This window comes from Peromyscus maniculatus, chromosome 1 (genome assembly GCF_049852395.1).
Source record: "Peromyscus maniculatus bairdii isolate BWxNUB_F1_BW_parent chromosome 1, HU_Pman_BW_mat_3.1, whole genome shotgun sequence".
NCBI lineage: Eukaryota > Metazoa > Chordata > Mammalia > Rodentia > Cricetidae > Peromyscus > Peromyscus maniculatus.
The window spans coordinates 9,373,219-9,393,296 of NC_134852.1; the positions used below are offsets into that span (position 1 = coordinate 9,373,219).

Here is a 20,078-nt window from a genome sequence, read left to right on the forward strand (position 1 = left end):
TCTCAGAATCCTCCAATTGATGATAGAGAGAAAGTAGCATTGGGAGCTCCAAAGGACTGCTGTGAGTCCTAATGTCACGTGTATGTAATTAAACATATATATGTGTGTGTATGTTACATTTATATATGTGTGTATGCATATGTGATGTGTATATATGTACATGTATGTATATATGTATGTGTATATATGAGATGTGTACATATATAAGTGAATATGCATAGCTTTAGCCATATATGTAACAATAATTTTCAATGAAAAAGAGGATATCAATTTAAGAGTGTTGTGAGGTTATGAAAATCTTGGAGGAAGGGTTGCTGGGAGGGACTGGAGAGAGGAAAGGGTGGGGAAAGAGAAAGATTTATATTTCAACTGAAAATCTTTTGTTAAAAAACATTTAATTTGGGACTTGGTAGCAGACTTCAAAATAACAGACATACAGCTGCCTGAACACGTCTTATATGACTTATATACATCCATACTGGGATATCTATGAATAGAGGTAGATATTGTAATGTGTCAGGACAGACACATTAGGGATGAGGTTCATATCAGTTTGGGCAGAGCAGAGATGGAGCAGCCCTCCCGACCTCTTGCTCACATAGATCTTCCCACAGCATTCCTATGAATCATCAAAACTTGAAATCCAAAGAGAGAGCCAACACCTAGAAGCAATCCACTAAATGTCATCCTATAACTCTGCAGGCTCAGCACTAAGAGGTGGAGTGGGTGGTGGTCACTGTCCAAATTTACAAAACTTTCCTTAAGGGGAAGGCAGACAGCCTCTGATGAACTTTCTCCCTCTCCTGTCCCCTTCTCTAGTTAACTCAACAAGAAATTGCACTTCATGCACAGAAGTAGACTCCACAAAGGGTGAGTAATTGATTCCTCTTCTATTGTGGAAACTTAGAGACCCAAAGCTCTTTAGTTTATTTGTATTTCAACTCCCATCTTGACTCTCGGTTCTTATCATCATCTCCCCTCTCTGATTCTTGATCTCATCAACATTAGATGTTATTTAGAGCAGCATGGGGAATATAAGGACTATTCATCTCTAATTTCTGTACCTGAGACCGTGGTGAGTGAAAAGAAGAGTAAATTTTCTCCCTTCCCAGGATCAATGAAGTGCTCATTCTAGCTCTGTTCCTCCTGGAGAGGAGGTGATGGGGCCTGAAGAAGGAAACAAGTGAGCAGAAGGGAGGATTTTATTTAAAAATACTACTTCTGACAGAATAGCCTTGACTTTGCTTTTTCCCTACAAGAGAATTCAATGTCTAGTTCAAGGTGTTGTAGAAGTAGAAGTTGCAAAGCAGCTTAGCTGAGCACTGGTGTCAATCTCAGATGGAGAAACTGAACACATGATTTACACATAGGGTCCTGCAGGTTTCTACCAATGGCACAATGCAAATATATCATTGGATCTGTGCATTCTGCTGAGCCATAGTCAATAGAAGAGTAACAACACTCCTATCACTGACTCTCCTCTGAATAGTTATCAGTTGTCTATACTTTGGCTAGGGGTGGGACTTCATGTTCATCTACAGTCCCCATGCTAGGATTTTCTCTAACTTTAGCTTGCACTGGTCATGGGAATGCAGTCATAACCTCTTGTGGAGTTCATCTATGCATTGGCCTACTGTGTCCAGAGACACTTTCCTGTAGTTATTCATATATATATGTATATATGTACATATGTGTATATTCATATGTGTGTGGTGTATTAAAACACAATACTCAGTGAGATATATATATAAACATTACAATATATCAATATATAAACCCTATGACACATACAAAAATAATAATCAAAAAAAAAGAGAATAACAACTTAAGAGTGGTAGGTGATATGGAAACTTGGAGTAAGGATACCTGGGAAGTGCTGGGAAGTTGCAAGGGAGAGTGAAGGAATATAATTTTATACAAATTAAAAACTTTTTTAATAAAAACAGAAGAAGTTTGAGTAAGTATATCAGATTACAAAATAATAGACCAGGAGCATCCCAAACAGTCCTGACCCTGCTTGGCCAGACACACCAGGACATCGTATGTACACACAGATATAGAAAGTGGTCAGGAAAGACTCATAATGGATGAGGTTGGGATGAGTTGGGTAGAGCAGAGATGGAACATCCCTCCTGACATCTCAATCACATAGATCTCTCCACAGTATTCCTATTGTCTCATCACAACTTGAAATCCAAGGACAGAGTGCCAACCTCTAAGCAAACCATATGAAGGCCTCCTATAACACTGACACTCAGAACTAATGTCGAAGTGGGTGCTAGTCACTGATCAACCTGAAAGGACTTTACATAGGAGGAAGACAGACAGCATCATTGACTGCCTGTCTCTCTCTCTCTCTCTCTCTCTCTCTCTCTCTCTCTCTCTCTCTCTTTCTCTCTCTCTCTCTCTCTCTCTATCATCTATCTATCTATCTCTATCTCTATCTAACTATCTATCTATCTATCTATCTCCTGTTCCCATTACATAGTAAACTCATCCAGAAATTGTTCTTCCTGCAGAGAACAAGACTCCAAAACTAGTGAATAAATTATTCCTCTTTTTTTATGTAAAACTGGAGGTAAACAAATCTCTTGGGGCCATGTGCTATGTAATCTGCCTCGCAGCCCTGTAAAGTTTGCCCAGTCACTTCTCTTCTCTGACTCTCAAACTCAGCAAAATCAGAAATTATTCACTGGCACCATAAGATCCGTGGGGACACTCAATCCCTAATGTCTTCACCTGAGTCCCCTGTAAGTGAACAGAAGGGGAAATTTGTCTCTCCTCTAAATAAAAGTGAAGTGATAATTCCTCTCCATAGTTCAGAAGAGGGATGATCTGCTCTGAAAAAGGTAGGAAGCAAGCAAAATATTACTACCTCCCAGAGAGGAGGTGATGGGGACTGAAGAAGGAAACAAGTGAGCAGAAGGGAGGATTTTATATAAAAATACTACTTCTGGACAGAATAGCCGTGACTTCTCTTTTTCCCTTTGAGAGAAGTTAATGTTGTTTCAGTGGTGTTGTAGATATATTAATTCCACAGGAGATTCAATGTACACTGATATGAATCTCAGTTAAGACACTGAACACGTGACCTTTACAATGTGTCCTGCCATTTTTCTGTCAGTGGCATAGGGGTGATGAGATGGAAAACGTATGCACAAGTCACATGAAATAGAATTACTTACAAGTAAGTTTTAAGAGATAAAAATTGAGGTTTCAAGTTGGTCAAGGAACTTTGCGAATGACAATGCATTGCATCAATACTTTCCTTCTGCACAGTGTTTCATGGAAGATGAAAGACAGCCCATCTTGGATTTTATACACTGAAGCCATAGGAACATGCAGCTAAACTATATGGCATTTGTAGTGTAGGCAGAAACAGAGCACAGGATATTCTGGAATGTTCCTACTTACCTCCATTCATACCATATAAAGCACATGTTATATTTATTCTTAAAATTTCATGTGAGAAAATGCAGAACACATAGTCATAGCACATATGCTAACTAAATCCCTATTTCTTATTACTTGATTTGCATTAGTTTTTTGAGAATTTCAACCAATAGGCTTTAATCATACACACTCCCACTTACTCAAATTCTCTTGGACCTACCCAACCCAGCTGTTATCTCTGTTGTCCATGAAGTTCAATTTGTGATGTCCATATATTCATGAATGTGTGACCTCTCACTGGAGCATGGTCCACTTCACTTGTCACAACTCTCTTGAAACTGACTCTCCTAACAGCTATCATTTGCTTATAGCCCCTTGTCTAAGGATGGGACTTCATGTCCACAGCCTCAGTGCATGCTAGGGTTTTGTCTACCTTGCACATGTACTGTCACATCTGCATTTGAATTCATATGTGCAACTTCCTTCTTGTGTCCAGTAGATACTATTTCTTTTTCATTATCATAAACCTCATTCAGTCATTTTTGGTCCAACATTTTCACAATTAAGACTGATCATTTGTAGACTTAAATGTCATGTAAATGTCATATTTAGAGCCAAGCATTCCACAGTCCTTTATGCTCTTCACTGTGGTGACATTTTGTTCCCCAAATATTGTGCACCCTAATAAACTCATCTGGGGTCAGAGAAAGGAACAGCCACTAGATACAGAGGCCAGAAAATGGTGGCACACATACCTTTAATCCTGGCATTCTGGAGGCAGGGATCTGACTGGATCTCTGTGAGTTCAAGGCCACACTGGAAACAGACAGGAGTGGTAACAGCTTTTAATCCCAGGAAGTGATGGCAGAAAGCAGAAACGTATATAAGGCGTGAGGACCAGGAACTAGAGCTGGTTAAGCTTGTAGGCTTTGAGCAGCAGTTCAGCTGAGATTCATTTGGATGAGGACTCAGAAACTTCCAGTCTGAGGAAACAAGATCAGCTGAGGAATTGGCAAGGTGAGGAAGCTGTGGCTTGTTCTGCTTCTCTGATCTTCCAGCGATCACCCCAATACCAGACTCCAGGATTGTTTTTTATTAATAAGGTTATTTAAGATTCATGTTGCACTGCACTTTGGCTATTGTGGGTACCTGTATTGATCACCATATATTGCAAATATAAACTTCCTTGCTGAGGTTTGAGAGATGCATTAAAATAGGGATCTAAAGTGAAGTCATAGGAGCCAGTTTAATACTGTGTGCATTTAGAAGAATGAGAATAGTAGCGTCTTCATCACAATCTTGTCCTAAAGAATAATAATCTATTAGTTATCCATCTATCAATAAATGTTAGGCAATCTATTACAGGGATCTTATGATTGTCATCATATTTATTGCATTCATATGTTCCATCAGATAATCATGGGCTCCTGTATATTCTGATTAGACTGTCATTCTACATGATCATTTTCGTGCTCATTTTCCTCATCCATTCTTGGTGCCATGCAAAAAGGAATGTACAGCAGGAAGAAGGCAATGAGTGTCATCTGAGTAGCATGAGAAACTGAACCTGGAGGAATACAGGTGTGTGATCTTCATTTACTTGACCTAGGACAGAGACACTGATGTGGGTCTTTGCAGAGAGAACAGCTGAGCCCTTGTTCTTTCCCTCAGCTCTCAGAGCAGTGACTAAATCTTCACTGTATATTCACATTTAAAGCAGACTAATACCTAGAAAAAGGTTTTATGAAAGAGAGAGCACTAAAGAGAGAACTAGGAGCATAGAGGAAGAAAGAGATGGGGCTGGAAAATAGAGATACAGAACGTCTGGTTCTCATGTGTGGGGGAAGAGAAACCATGGGTTTTACCGCATCACTCCTTAATAAATTGGTATTTGAAAGGAGCATGCAGAAGTGCTTTCTTAGGTGTTATTAATTACTCCTCTCCTCTAAAAATGCAGCATCAATGACCAAGGGTCTGAAGTGAAAAGAATTTGGAAGAGATAGATCCTCATGAACTCACACTTTCGCACGAAGGATGTCCTACATCCCCTTATACTGCACAAGAATATGTTCATATAAAAGCACTCAACATTTGCCTCTTTCTAGGACCCTGAAGGAAAATAAATGCAGAATGTGACATGCACAGAATTTGATCAGTGGATCTTCAAAAAGCAATTTATCAGGACCAGCTCCTCACAGCCCAAGGAAGCCTCCACGCATATCAGTGTGTGCATGGGAGTTATGAAATGACAAGCTGAGATCAAAGATTGTTGGTACCCTATGAGTTCTCAAAGAAAGATATGAGGAATTCTTCTGTAAAGACCACAGCTCTTTTGGAAGCAAAAATTAATAGACGCAGTGAAAGAATTGCTGTAATCATAGGATAGAAGTCTCTAACTTTGGTGCCATTTGTCATTATTCTGATATGGATCTTAATGTGGATTTCCTACACTTAAAATGCTATGGTTCTCACTTTTCCTTTGGACAGAAATCAAACTATAATGTGATATTAGACTTGAAATGTTAAAGCCTGCTAATGGTTCATTTTTGTAAATGCCTAGTCTTGCACAGCTTTAACAAAACTTCTTTGCATATTTCTGTAAAGTAAGGCTTGCTGGGTACCAGATGACCTTCTGTTTGCCTGAAGATAGAGTGTAATGTTAGGTACTCTGCCTTTAAAATTCTCTGATTGAGGTGTCTTTGGTCTGCCTTTGGGAACCCCAAGTCTCAGGTATATATCTGCTGGTAGTATGTGAATAAATGCCTTTGCTTTCTTAAAATTTATTAATGATCAGAGAGGTGAATCTCTGAGTGACCCACACCCATAACACCATGATCCTGTAAGTAATCATAATAACCTTCTTAGTTCAATAAATTAGACCTGTCTGGATAATTTATTGGATCTGTCATTGGTGCCCTATCTGCTAGAATCAAGAGATGAATGCTCATGCTTTACCAGAAAGATTCACACAACCTTTGTACACACTAAAAATCTTAAATTCGTTGTTTTTTTGTTGCTGTGATAAAACCCCATGATCAAAAGAGAATTGAGGTAAAGGGTTTATTTGGCTAACATATCTTAAATATCCCAGGTCACAATCTATTGAGGGAAGCCAAGGCAGGAACATGGGTGAAAGAACTGAAGCAGATGCAATGAAGTTTCACCACATACTTGAATGTTCTTAATGGCTTGGTCAGCCTGCATTACTCTGCAATTTATGATGACCTGGCAAGAAGTGAAACTACTCACAGAGGTCTAGGCCTTCCCACATCAACCTTGAAACAAGAAAATTCCCAACAGATTACCTCCAGGCAATTTGTGTGGATGCATATTCTCAATTGATAGGCCCAAATGACCATATCTTGTTTCAAACTGACAAAAATAAATAAGTAAATAACTGGGACACTACCCCATATATCCTCTTCTGCATTTTCTTTGTTTTGATATATGATAAAATGTGTTTGTTAAATGAAAAAGAAAAGCTGAAACAGATTGTCTTCTTGCCCTATATTATACTGATTTGAGGGTCAGTCAACTAATGTATCTCCTAGAAGCAGACATCTAAGCCTTAGTAAGTACTTAATTCCCAATGTGCCATTGCATAAAAAAATGTTGATAAATGATCCCAACTTATGCATCACTGCTGTGACATAATCTATTTTACACTCTGAAGATAAGTTTATATCTCTCATTGGTTTAATAAAGAGCAAACTGTCTAATAGCTGGGCAGGAATAGGTTAAGCAGGAGAAGCAGACTCAGAGAACACTGGGAAGAAGGGCACAGTCACCATCTAGACAGAGAGAAAGTAGGATAGGGAGTAGAAATAAGGAAAACTAAGCCACTTAGAAGAGTGTAGATTTAAAAATATGGGTAAATTTAAGCTATGAGAACTAGGAAAAAACAAACTTAAGCTATCTGCTGAGGTTTCATAATTAGTAAGTCTCCATCTGGTTATTAGGGAGTTCACTAGTGGGGCAGAAACTTGTTCCTGCACATATCAGAGCATGAGCATGATAGAGCCAACACAGTACAACCCAGTCTTATCTAAGTGTTGAGAATGTAAGCTAGATTCCCAGGTCTGATGTTTCTAGGTGTATGCTCCGGGGTAATTTTCTGAGACTCGGGTTTTACATTTATCATTTGGGGACCATAAGATCTAACTATGATTATTGATGTGGGGAAAACATTCACAGTACTTGATTTTCGTTATAGTGAAGTCCCTTTTCAAAGGACTTTTGGCAAAATATTGAAACATTCAGGTCTTAAAATTAAGAGTGAATCTATACTAACAACTAGTGACTCATATCTGGACTTGATTTTCATAACTAGTAGTTTTCAATAACCCAAATCAAATAAGAAATCCATAGTCAATCCATCCATTTATTTACTACTAAAAAGTACATGTCACAGTAGGTGATCTTTTTAAAAACTGTTTTAAATTTAAGACATTTAACAGAAGACAATTATGTTTATGACTCAGATATTAGTGTGTTCAATGCAGATAGGAAGTAGTATGATGTGCTCCATACAATCCTTTGATGACCAATGGGATAAAAAGCCCCGTCATTTTATTATATTTGATTTGATTTGATTTGATTTTATTTTATTTTATTTTATTTTATTTTATTGGTATAACTTTTTAAATTTATTTTTCCTACCAACTGCAGTTTCCACTTCTACTCTCCTCCTAGTACCCTGTGACTTCCCATCTAGCCCTGACTTCCACTCCTCCTCCATATCCATTCAGAAATGGGCTAGCCTCCCACTGGTTTGAACAAAACATTGCCCATCAAGGTGAGGCAGGAGTCCAGCACTGTACCCATATAACTCATTTAACAATGTAATGCTAATTTCTAGTCCTTGAAAGTTATTATTAGCAACTAAGTAGTATATAAGAAATGCAAATTAGTAGTTATTCATTACAATCAATTTTTTTTCTAAGAATAATCTCAACATAAGTGCCCTACCTGCTGGACTATGCAGAAGGTGTGGCAAAGGCAGACATTGCACCAATGAATGCAAATCAATGAGGGACAGTCGAAGTAACCCTTCACCATTCAGAAATGCCTTGAGGGGCCTCTCACAGCCCCTATGTCAAATTGGGTTCAGTCATTTCCTGTCATCATTGAAGAAACTCCTTCTCATAGCAATTAAAGAACCTAATTCCTACTTTAAAAACATCATATTGCTCTCAATAGTAGAACAGCTTTCGAAAATAAAATGAATATTTCAAGAGAAAGTATAAATAAAAAATTGATAATGATTAGATTTGAACAAGAGAATCCTCTTAATTAGCAGAGATGATAGTTCATCAAACATCATGACAATTCAATCTAAACTAATTTATATCACTAAAAAGTGATCTTCATTTGAGCAGATATAACTTGCCAATAGGGAACCCCCCATGTTAGGGTTTGGGCAGATTTTGTTTTTTGTCTTTCCAGGAAAATAAAAGAACCATCTTGAGGAATTAAAAGACCTTTGGACAAATAAGCTCCAAAGAAGAAGAGAGAACTACCTGGAAAAAATGTAATATGATCTAATGTGATCTCTGAAGTCTCCAAAAGAAGGACAAGGCCCCAAAGCAATGATTCCAGCAGGACTATGACAATGCCACTAAGCTGACGAAAATCAACTAAAGATCGCCTTTGGACTGCAAACTGCTCAGGACAATTTCAGGATGACTAGCTGACATGATCCAGCCTCACAGGCTAATATGTCTGCTGTTTCCCATTATGAAAAGACTGGACAACAAATGACACAGCTAGCTCTTCCAGGACTTGACAACCCAATTTCTTTACAGGATCCACTAAAGATGCAGTCACACCCAGACAGCAGGAAGTAATCTTAAGAACACAAGCCCAACTTTCCCAAGAAGTAGGCTGTGTGGTTTATTTGGTCTGTCAAAATGTTATGGATATTTGTCATTGTTTAGGGTGGTTGTTTACAAGTTGTTACTGGTAATGGTCAGGAAAAAAGCTAAACAAAGGAGATAAGATTCAGGGTGCATGTATTGAAATGAAAAGTGGAGGATACCGATATGACAGGATAGAAGGGTAGCTCTTTGAATCTACTCTGAAAACAAAAAAAGGGGAATATAAAAATGATAAGATTAAAAGGAATTCAGGTTATTGAATTTCATTTTAAAAAGCAACTACTAGTACTAGATATTTTACATGGATTTGGATCTTTGTATATTGATAACAATTTAAGGTTATTTTGGTTAGAACATGTCTACTCTTATGCAATCATTGTACCCATATAACTCATTTAACAATGTAATACAAATTTCTAGTCCTTGAAAGATATTATTAGCAACTAAGTAGGATATAAAGAAATGCAAGTTAGTAGTTAATCATTACAATCAAACTTGCAGTCATATAAGGTATGTTTTCAAGATCAAACAGAGATATATAATAGACCGGCTGTTTTCAAACACTTCAGAGATTTACAGAATATGACATTTAAGATATTTTAATAACGAAGGTTCTTTTTTTACAATGAGACATGTCTGCTCCTGGCAGCACCAGTCTACATTAGAGAAGATGATGGGAATTGAAGAAAATCCACAGGAGTTTACTTTCATTGTGGCAAAAGAGAGCCACTGGGCAAGAAAGTGCTCTTGCTTCAACTGCTGGCAGTTTGTGTCCAAATTGGACAAGCAGGACACAAAAGAAAGCAGCTGCCAAAATTTTGCCAAGACTAAATAGAACAGTCCTTCAGAACAATCTGCTTCACAGAAAAGTCAGTCAGATAGTTTAGGCCTGTAGTACAAAGATGGATGCCCCAACATTGCAGATGAACTTTGGGTGACTGTCTACGAGCTCACCGTTTCTGCCATTTCTCACAATTTTTGGAAGTCACTTGCCTGCACTCCCTGCATACTAAGATAATATTACTTCCTTCTCCAATCTCTGAGGGAATTAAAAACTTTATAGCTCTACTATAGTTTTCCATGTTACAGATTCAGATAGTAAACTCACTAAGACATATAAAGTGTATAGGATTGAGGGATATTAAAAGACACTTTTGATAATGCAAATTAGGATAGAAAATGAATTAGATACCACTTTTGGAATCACCAAGATAGGATAGATTATGGAGTATTTTCTCTGAATTTGTCAAATGTTTATGGACTAGACATTTTTCATGTACTCATTGCCTGAATATATTGTATATAGTTATGTACTTATTGTATATAGATTTTCTTATATTAGTTTTACCCTACTTTTTAAAAATTTAAACAAAAAGGAGAAATGTGGTAAATTTTTTTGTGCTCTAGCAAATAAAGCTTGCCTGGAAATCAGAGGGCAGAGCTAGCCATGAGTTAAGCATAGAGGCCAGGCAGTGGTGTCACATGCATTTAATCTAACACATGGGAGAAGGAAAGAGGAAGTGATGTGGCTGGGCAGAGAGAGGAAGTGATGAGATGGGGTGGAGACAGGAACTTGACTCCCTTTCCAGGTGGTGGATTTGGTAAGATAAGAGATGAAGTGGCTAGCTCCTTTGTCTCTCTGATCTTTCAGCATCTAGGCTGATATCTAGCTCTGAGTCTTTATTTTAATACCAATTAGGATTCAAGCTACAATGGAAACGTGTTCTAACCTTCACTGAGGACTTAGCCCTTCACACTGGTTGTCAGCTGTGGGGATCCTTGCAAATGCTGTGGGTGGCAGAGAAATAAACATTGAAAGAAAAGAAAGAAACACAGTTCAGCATGACTTAGTTGTCCTGACTGGTGCAAACTTCTGGAGTCTGAAAACAAACAGTTTGTTTTAAGCACATTAAAACAGTACAATTTGAAGGGAAAAAAGTTTCCCGATATAATGCAGTCCCTAATGCAAAAGGAAGTATAATGGCATCAAAAGTCAAAACATTGTACATGTAATTTGTTCCAAAGATAGACTGTAGGGATAGGCTACCTGTATTAATTTAAGGGTCTAGGGAAAGCTCTTATGTGTTCTCTATCACACAAATATATTAGTGATCATTGGACTATTAACCAACTCTGTTCCTAGTTCATGGAGCCTGAGGGAGTACCTGGCTATGCAGATAATGTAAAGGATTCAAAGACTAATAAGCATCTGTAGTCCTCATTTTGGAGTTTGATATGGCCTGGCCTTTTAGAGAAAACAGTGTTTATATAGACTATTAGCTACTTCTACACCTGCTTATTGGAGATTGATAGGATCTGAACCTACAGACAACAGAGATCACCAGGTTATTGATCACTTTTAATCTCTAGATCGAGGAAAATATCAGGCTACACATCTGTTTTTTGAAAAGACAACCATGGATGTTTGAACTTCTTGGCTTCCCTAGTGGTCATTGGGCACAAATATTTTGTTTTCCTAACATGTATTCAAAATGAAAAATTAAATAGAAAGTTTTAAGGACAATTTAATCAACTGGAAATCATAGTTTATCATAATGAGCAAGTTTCAGAATGATAAAATAACATATATTTCGTTATGTTGAATAAAATTAAAAATTATGCTTCTATTTTTTATTTATTGTTAATTTTTATGTTCGCTAACAAAATATAGCATTTCCTCATGGCATGTATATATATATATATATATATATATATATATATATATATATATATATACATGAAAGTATATATATACATATATATTTGTATCATACTGTATGTGTTTTTGTGTCTGTGACAGAGAGAAAGAAGGAGAGAAACATTGCTGTCTCTTATGATGATCCATGAGACTTGTAGAGGCAGATATGACAGAGAAGATGAGGAGAATAAAACGGGTGGAGAATAAAGGATGGTGGGTGAGAAGTGCATGTAACAGGAAAGCAGAAGAGAGACCAAGCTAGAAGTAGAAAGGAAACCAGCAGGAGCAGTGGGTGTGATCTAAAGTCTTCCAAGAACAAATTCAGGCATTTCTCAGACATGTCAGCCCAAAGTCCTAAAACACTATATAGAGACAAACGGCCATCTTGGAACATCTACAGAAACCGCATCCAAACTTCAGGGATGATCACAAAAGAAGGCTTTGAAGAGAACATAGGAGCTAGAAGATGGGAAGGAGTACAGGAGAGGCTGGTCTCTGAACATGACAAGGCTGTTATACAAATGAAAGCACCACATCTGTAAAATTACCTAGTGGATCAGCAAAAAGATTGTGCAACTGTATCCATGCTGTGCTGATGACTAACAGTCCTTCATAAATATTCTCAAGATAGGTGTAGCTCTTGTTTCTAAATGTTTTAGGCAATTGTAAATGGCAGTATTATCTTGATATATCTGCTATTGTGAATTTTAATTTAAAATGTCAACTTGCTAGAATCCAGAATCACTTCAAATATCTAAGAGTTGAATAAACCACAGAGAGTTTGCATGTTGGCATGTCTGGAGCAAAATTTTCTGGTTCATTATAATTAGTATGAAGAGATCTGCTCAATATATAGTGAGTGGCATAATTTCCTAAGGAGAAAGTCCTTAAAGATTTAAGAGTCAAGTAAACAAGTTGAATATAAACAGACATTCCTTGATGTGATTTTTATTTATAAATACAATGTGACCACTGTCTCTTGAGGGACATTACTTTTGATTCATCCACAAAGGTGAAATTGCAAGTGAAACAAAAATTTCTCCTTCAAAAATAAAAATAAAGACAAAAATGCTTACAAGCAAGTGTGGTAGTCAACACCTATATTCCCAGAATTGGGTAGGATGGAAGAGAATTATTTCAACTTTGAGGCCAGTCTTGGCTTCATGACTGAATTCTGGTACAACCTGGGCTGCTTAATATAGGCTGTCAGGAAAAATATAAAAAGAAATTTAAGATGAAAAGAGAGACAGGAATTTTAGCAACCTTAAACAGTTTTAGGGAAAATGCCTTGCATGTTGGAAATATAAACAGAAGGATTCTTTGTTTCTTCTGCAATTCCCCACAAGACCAAATAAGGATTTCAAAAAAGAACTGCTTATTTTGCATTTGAAGTAACGAATTTAGAAAAGTGTGGTCAGTAACTGAGACCTCACACCTCCTGTGGGTCCTACTACCTCACAATTACCTGTGGTTTTGAAGGCACACAAACAGGAAGCTAACTGGACTGCAGCTATATCAGCATTTCAACCCACAAAAAAAAAAACCTTCCTGTGTCCCCAATGTGTCCTAAATGAAAGCGGGTTATCAAGGAAGACAGGGCTCCCCAAAAGCTAGACTGTCTCTTAACAGGAAGACTAACTCATTTTAGTGACAGGCAAGGATAGTCTACTCTCCTTAGCATTTTGCTAATGAGACGTAATTGTCTGGAGCTGTGGGGTTTGGCTGCCTCTCTTCAACCACTGACATACTATCTGTGTTTCAGGGTGAATGAAAATTATTGAGAGGAGACTGAGAGACTGAAAACTACATTTGAACCCTCAAGACTGTGCTTATTTTGAAAAGAAAAATGTGTTGTGAATACACAGGAAGACATATGATAGTTAAAGATATTTATAAGAAATCATAGACAGGCCGGCAGTGGTGGTGCATGCCTTTAATCCCATCACTCGGGCAGCAGAGCCAGGCAGATCTCTGTGAGTTCAAGGCCAGCCTAATCTACAGAGCAAGATCCAGAACAGCACCAAAATTACACAGAGAAAACCTGTCTACAAAAACCAAAAAGAAAAAATTTAGATTATATATGAATATTAGATGAATGAGAAGCAGAGATATATAGATAATGAGTAGAATAAAGATGTGTAAAAATAGATGATGGGAAAAATAGTTTAACAAATCACAAATATATAAATGACTACAAATGATTTGATTGATAGAATGAAGAGGATAGAAAAAAAGATGATTGATAGCTAATATGTGTGTTTATATATATATTTATGTATACAGATAATAGATAGATAGATGATAGATACATACATACATATAGATACATAGAAAAATACAAAGATTACTAGATATATGGTAGATAAATAATAGATTCGGAGATGACAGATAGATAATAGGTGCTAGAAAGATAGCTACCAAAATGATTACAGATCACAGTGACATACATAATTGATATACCCAAACTTATTGTCAGATCATTAAGTACATAAATAAAATATTGTAGAGGTATAATACAAGGAAGTTAACAGCATACCAAAAAGCTCTAGAACAAAAAGAAGAAATCATACCCAGCAGGAGGATAGGGCAAGAAATAATCAAACTCATGTTTGAATTTAATGCAATACGAACAAAATAAATACAAAGAATCCATAAAGCAATTTTAGTCATCAGGAAAAACAATATTGACAAACCCTTATCCAACTTAAATAAACCATAGGAAAAATATCTAAATTAAGAAATAAGTCATGAACATGAGATATAAAAATAGAGAAGGTTAAATCAAAGGAATCCTAAGGACATACTTTAAGAACTGTACTGCACCAAATTGGAAAAATCTAGAAGAAATGGATAATTTTCTCTATGCACACCACTTATAAAGGATAAAAATTAAATAAAGATTAGGTAAGCAATTTAAGTGGACCTGTAAACCACTACTGACCTCAAAGCAGCAGTCAATAAAATATATCCTCAGCAAAAAAAAAAATAGATTTAGCACAAAATTCTGCCAGAATTTCAGAATTAATGCCAATATTCCTCCAGTTATTCCACAAAATATAAAAAGAGTATTTTATGAGGCCACAGTTACCCTAATACACAAACCAAGCTATGGTCCCTGATAAATTGTAAAAAGGCAATGGTAAAAGTGGGTTTTCTTTAGCCTGGTGTAAGAGCACACACATATTAAATGATGTGTGAATGTGTGCATATGAGTTCTGGTGCTTGTAAGAGAAGAAGAGGGCATTGATGGATCCCCTGGAACTGGAGTCACAGGCAGGTGTGAGCTTCCTGCTGTGAGCACTGGGAACTGAAATTGGGTCCTCTGCAAGTTCAGAACACACTCTTAATGTGTAAGTGATTTCTCTACCCTGTACACTCACCATTCTTTACCAAGAACACAAGAAATGTATTTTTATGTCATGTTGATTCACTTCATTGTTGAATGGTTGACTTAGAAATATCTGAAAATGGTTAATATGTACAATTTGACAACTTGTCTTTGCATATTTTCAGACATTTTTATTTTACATGGCTCATTCCTGACTCTACAGCAGTTGCTCTTTATTTCAGTAGGACATACACTATTCTCAACAATGAACATAGACAAGAAACATCAATATTTTCATGATGTATTTCTAGAAGATTCTGTCAGAGGCCAAGAAGCTGTAAAACACTGCAAAGAACTGGAAACATTTGAAACTGGACTGACTATTGGCCACAGAAATCCTAAAAGTAGAGTATGAATATTTAATATTTAGGACCTTCAAAATTTTATTATATTGTTAGGCTTATTTTTTCAAATAAATTATACTTAAACCATTTTTCCTTTCCTTATTCCTCTCAACCTCTCATATACGGCCATTTTCTTCTCTCAAATTCATCTTTATTTTTAATTACCTTTAAATATCTACATATATTCCTAATTTTATGAATATAATCAGATTAATGTGTATAATGTTATTTACATTTACATAATTTTATATTGACATCTCTAGCAGATGCCATCTCACAACAAACTTCTTCCTCTTGTTAGTAGAATCTTTCTTTCCCTTCTTCCATGATATTGCCTGAGCCTTAGATGCAGGAATTCTGCTGTAATAGATCAGCTGGGCTTGGACACCTCATAATCATCTGATCTCTCTATTTTCTTGTTTTGGGGTTTTTATTTGTGTTTGTTTGATGCTAATCAATGGATTTTTTTCCATTCATGTGTGAGAGCTACATTTCCCTGTATCTATAAGGAGAATATTTAGATATTTAGAGTGCATTTAGGGATTATACTCGTTTTGAGTTTGTTGAAATTGATAAGTATGAAGCTATTTGCATTCTTCTACATGCAGATATCCAATCTGATCAAACCATTTGTTGAAGATACTGTCTTGTTTTCCAGTGAATGTTTTGGGTTTCTTTAGCAAAGATCAGCTATGCATATATGTCTGGAATTATGTCTGGGTCTTCATATTGATTCCATTGATGAATCTGTCTGCCATTCCACCAATACTGTGCTGTGTTTATTAATATAGGTCTATAGTAGGACGTGAAGTTAGGAATGACGAGACCTTCAGAATTTCTTTTAGTGTTCATGATAGTTTAACTATCCTGTTATTTTCTCTGTGTGTTTACATTAAAGCCAGAAATTGTCTTTTTAAGATCTGTGTAGCATTGTGTTGAAATTTTGATGTGACTGCATAGATGAGATTTTTCAGTTTTTGATAGGTTGAGCATTTTTACTATGCAATTCCTACTGATACATGAGCATGAGAGATTCTCCATCTTTTGATATTTTTTCAGCTTCTAAAATCAAATTTCAAATACAGCAAAAACTTATTCGCTTTGTTTGTTTGATTGTTAAAAGTGGAATTTTATTATTCTAAATACCTACATGATTAATTAAGAAACTGAATAACTATAACATAAAACTGGAATAATTCAGTATAATCACTTTGACTGACTCATTACAACTATTCTTACAATATGAAAAATAATTATGGGACATGTTGTATAGAATGTCAGAGGAAACACTGAGTCTTGAATTTAAAAAGCAAAGAGAACACATCAAAAGTTTGAGAACAATAATCATATTTAACCATTTTGCATAAAGGTGATGGATTCAAGATGCAATTCACTTATAGTCATGGTAAATACTTCTGCTGAAAAGCTAAAGCCTGAATCATTTCCAAGAAGTTATGATCCACAAAGCCAATGGCAAAAGAGATTTCATTAACTTAGTATGAGAACACACACACTTAATTGAAGCACTTGGGAGGCAGATGCTGGTGGAGCTTTGAATGCAAAGCCAATGTAGCTTGGACTACAAAGTGCATTCCAGTATAGTCAGGGCTACAGAGAACCCTGTCACACACAAAATTAATGAACGTGGCAACAAGGGCGGATGTTTCTGTTATTAAGCTTTCCGAGCTGTGGTCAGGCAGACGCCTCAAGCCTCTTACGACACCCAATATATTTTATTCTGGTTCTGACACTTATCAGCCAAAGCAGCACCATGCTGTCTGTGCTCCTAAACCTGATCTGTACTGGTGAGTCCTGCTGGGAATAGATGGTGTGCAATAACAGGATGGAAACATCATCCTGGGAGGCTGAATCTGCTACAGCAGAAACACTGGCCTCCATGGTTTATATTAGTGCATGAGTTCATCTTAACTAAGTAAGCTCTGATTCTAATGTACAGAGAACAACAGAGATAGGGATGTCAGATGACCAGGCTACTGAAAAAGAAAGATGAGTTCAACATGAGTTTTTCTTTCCAGGCCTCTTCCTAGTCCTCAGGACATTGGCACAAGCAGGTGAGTCCATCTTTAAATATTGAGATACTATCCATTGCAATAGATAGGTTTCGTTCTAACAGGAGAGCAGGCATCACAGGGTGTTGGCTGCTGGCTTCTGTGAGTGACTTGTTGGTGAGCCTTCTGAATTGTGAAATTAGGACTCTGAACCCTGTCCATCAGTTCTCTCCTAGATTGTCCCAGACACAGCTCTTGACTGAGTCAGGCATCAACGTATATTGGATAAAGTTTTAATATCTGGTTGTTCAATACAGGGTTTCTCTGTGTTGCCCTGACTATCCTAGAATTTACTTGGTAGACCAGGCTACCCATGAACTCAGATATTCACCTACCTCTGCCTATCAAGTGCTGTAAAAAAAAAAAGGGTGAGATATAACGCCTGGAATCTCATGACCAGAATTTCTTTCAGATTCAGGAATTCCACAGACTTTTCTGAGCTTGTTGTCAGGAACTCTGTCAGCTACAATTTTTCTGAGAAATTTTTTATATACTTCATCATTGAAGGAGAGTGGTGTTGACATTTATAGGCACAGTTTTTCTTTTTTCCACTTAGCTGGTCATCATGGTCTCCTGTATCCTTTACAAACACCTTTAGGTGTTTGCTCAGAAGTCTGACATTAGCTGTACTGGAAGTCACCCATGTTCTTTTCCTCTTTTGTCAATCTGATGTCAGGATCTCTCATGACAATTATATGCTCGGTGATCTTGATGATTTGATTTGAATTTGTTTCATCTCTTTTGACCATCTTTTGCCTGAAAATTTTCAGTTTTCATCATGTCTTAAGAGTGTTGTACAGTAACTTTTCTAAATAAGTTTTTCTCTCCTTATTTTCTAAGCTTTGTTTTTCTGTCTTTATGTAAATATTATACAATTTCTTTCTGAATTTCCTATAATATTTTTAATAATATTCATTCTGCTCCCAAAACTCATTCTAAATGCCACGTCCTTCCTCCCAAGTAAACCTCAGTGTTCCTTTACCCTTTCTTGAATTTTTATAATTTGCAATTTGGTATTTGGATGGTTTCAATTTATTTTCATTCAGGTTTTGTAATTATGGTTCAGATCATGAAATGCATGATCTAAGCTCACTCATTCTCCTATATTATAATTAAGTAAACTGTTGGAATGTTCTCTTAACTTTTTATTTTTACATTTATTTAGTGAATGTGTGTGAGTGCGTGCATGCGTGCGTGCGTGCGTGCGTGTGTGTGCTTGCACCGTGGTACTAGTGTGGAGGTAGAGGAAAACCTTCTGAAATCAATTTTCTCTTTTCACCTTGTGCATCCTGGCAATGTTTTTCAAAGTGTAAAGCTTGGCAGAAAGAGCCTTTGCCCACTTAGACATCAAGCTGGCCCATATATTCTTCCAATTCAGTAGATGATTGTTTTGTCTGTGGGGGTGGTTTACAAAAATTTTATGTTAATGTTGATTCATTTCAAAATTCAAAATATTTTCTACCCAGAGTTTCTTTTTTCATAGTTAGATTGCATCTTTTTTCTTTTATAAAGATGTTTTTCTTTGTAAATAAAATATATGGAGAAAATCATACATAACTATTCTATGTACATCATTTCCACCCCTTGGAATGTATCCAAAGAACTTGACATTCTTTGGCGTAAATGCATGTTCAGTCATGTTCTTTGCTACTCTATTTTCAATAGTCAGGAAAAGGAAACAACCTGAATGTCCTTCCGCTGATGATTGGATAATGAAATTTTAACACATGTACACTGTGGAATACTGTTCAAAGGTAAATAACAATGAAATTAACATTGACACAGATAGAACCAGGAAATCTCATACTGACCAAGGTAACCCAGACACAGAAAAACAAATAGCATATTTTCTCTTTTGTTACTGGATGATAGCTCTGAAGCTGAATCCGTGTGTTTTATTCTCCTAACAAATGACAAGGATTGTTTTTTATTTTTCTCTCATACATTATATCCCTACCACAGTTTCTCCTACATTCATTTCATATTCAGAGAAGAGCAAGGCTCCCTGGGATATTAACAGAGCAAAGCACAAAAAGTAACACTAAGCCTAGGCCCATAAGCTTGTATCAACTTCGGACAAGGAAACTGTATAAGAGGAACAGGGTTCCAAGTGTAGGTATAAGAATCAGAGATAGCACCAACTCCCAATTCTAGGAGTCCAAGAAGAACACCAAGCTATACATCCACAACACACATGCAGAGTAACTATCATAGACCCATACAGGTTCCCTGATGAACTCTTCATTCTCTGTAACTGAAGGCCTTGATCCATTCTACTTGAATCCTTGGGTCATGTTCTGGTGATGCATT

At 36.6% G+C, this 20,078-nt stretch overlaps 1 protein-coding gene across 1 annotated transcript in view; it reads left to right on the plus strand.

Moving 5' to 3' along the window:
- The window catches only part of LOC102920417 (killer cell immunoglobulin-like receptor 3DL1), a 69,545-nt gene that overhangs the window by 2,289 nt on the left and 47,178 nt on the right, over window positions 1-20,078 (plus strand). The window lies entirely within an intron of this gene.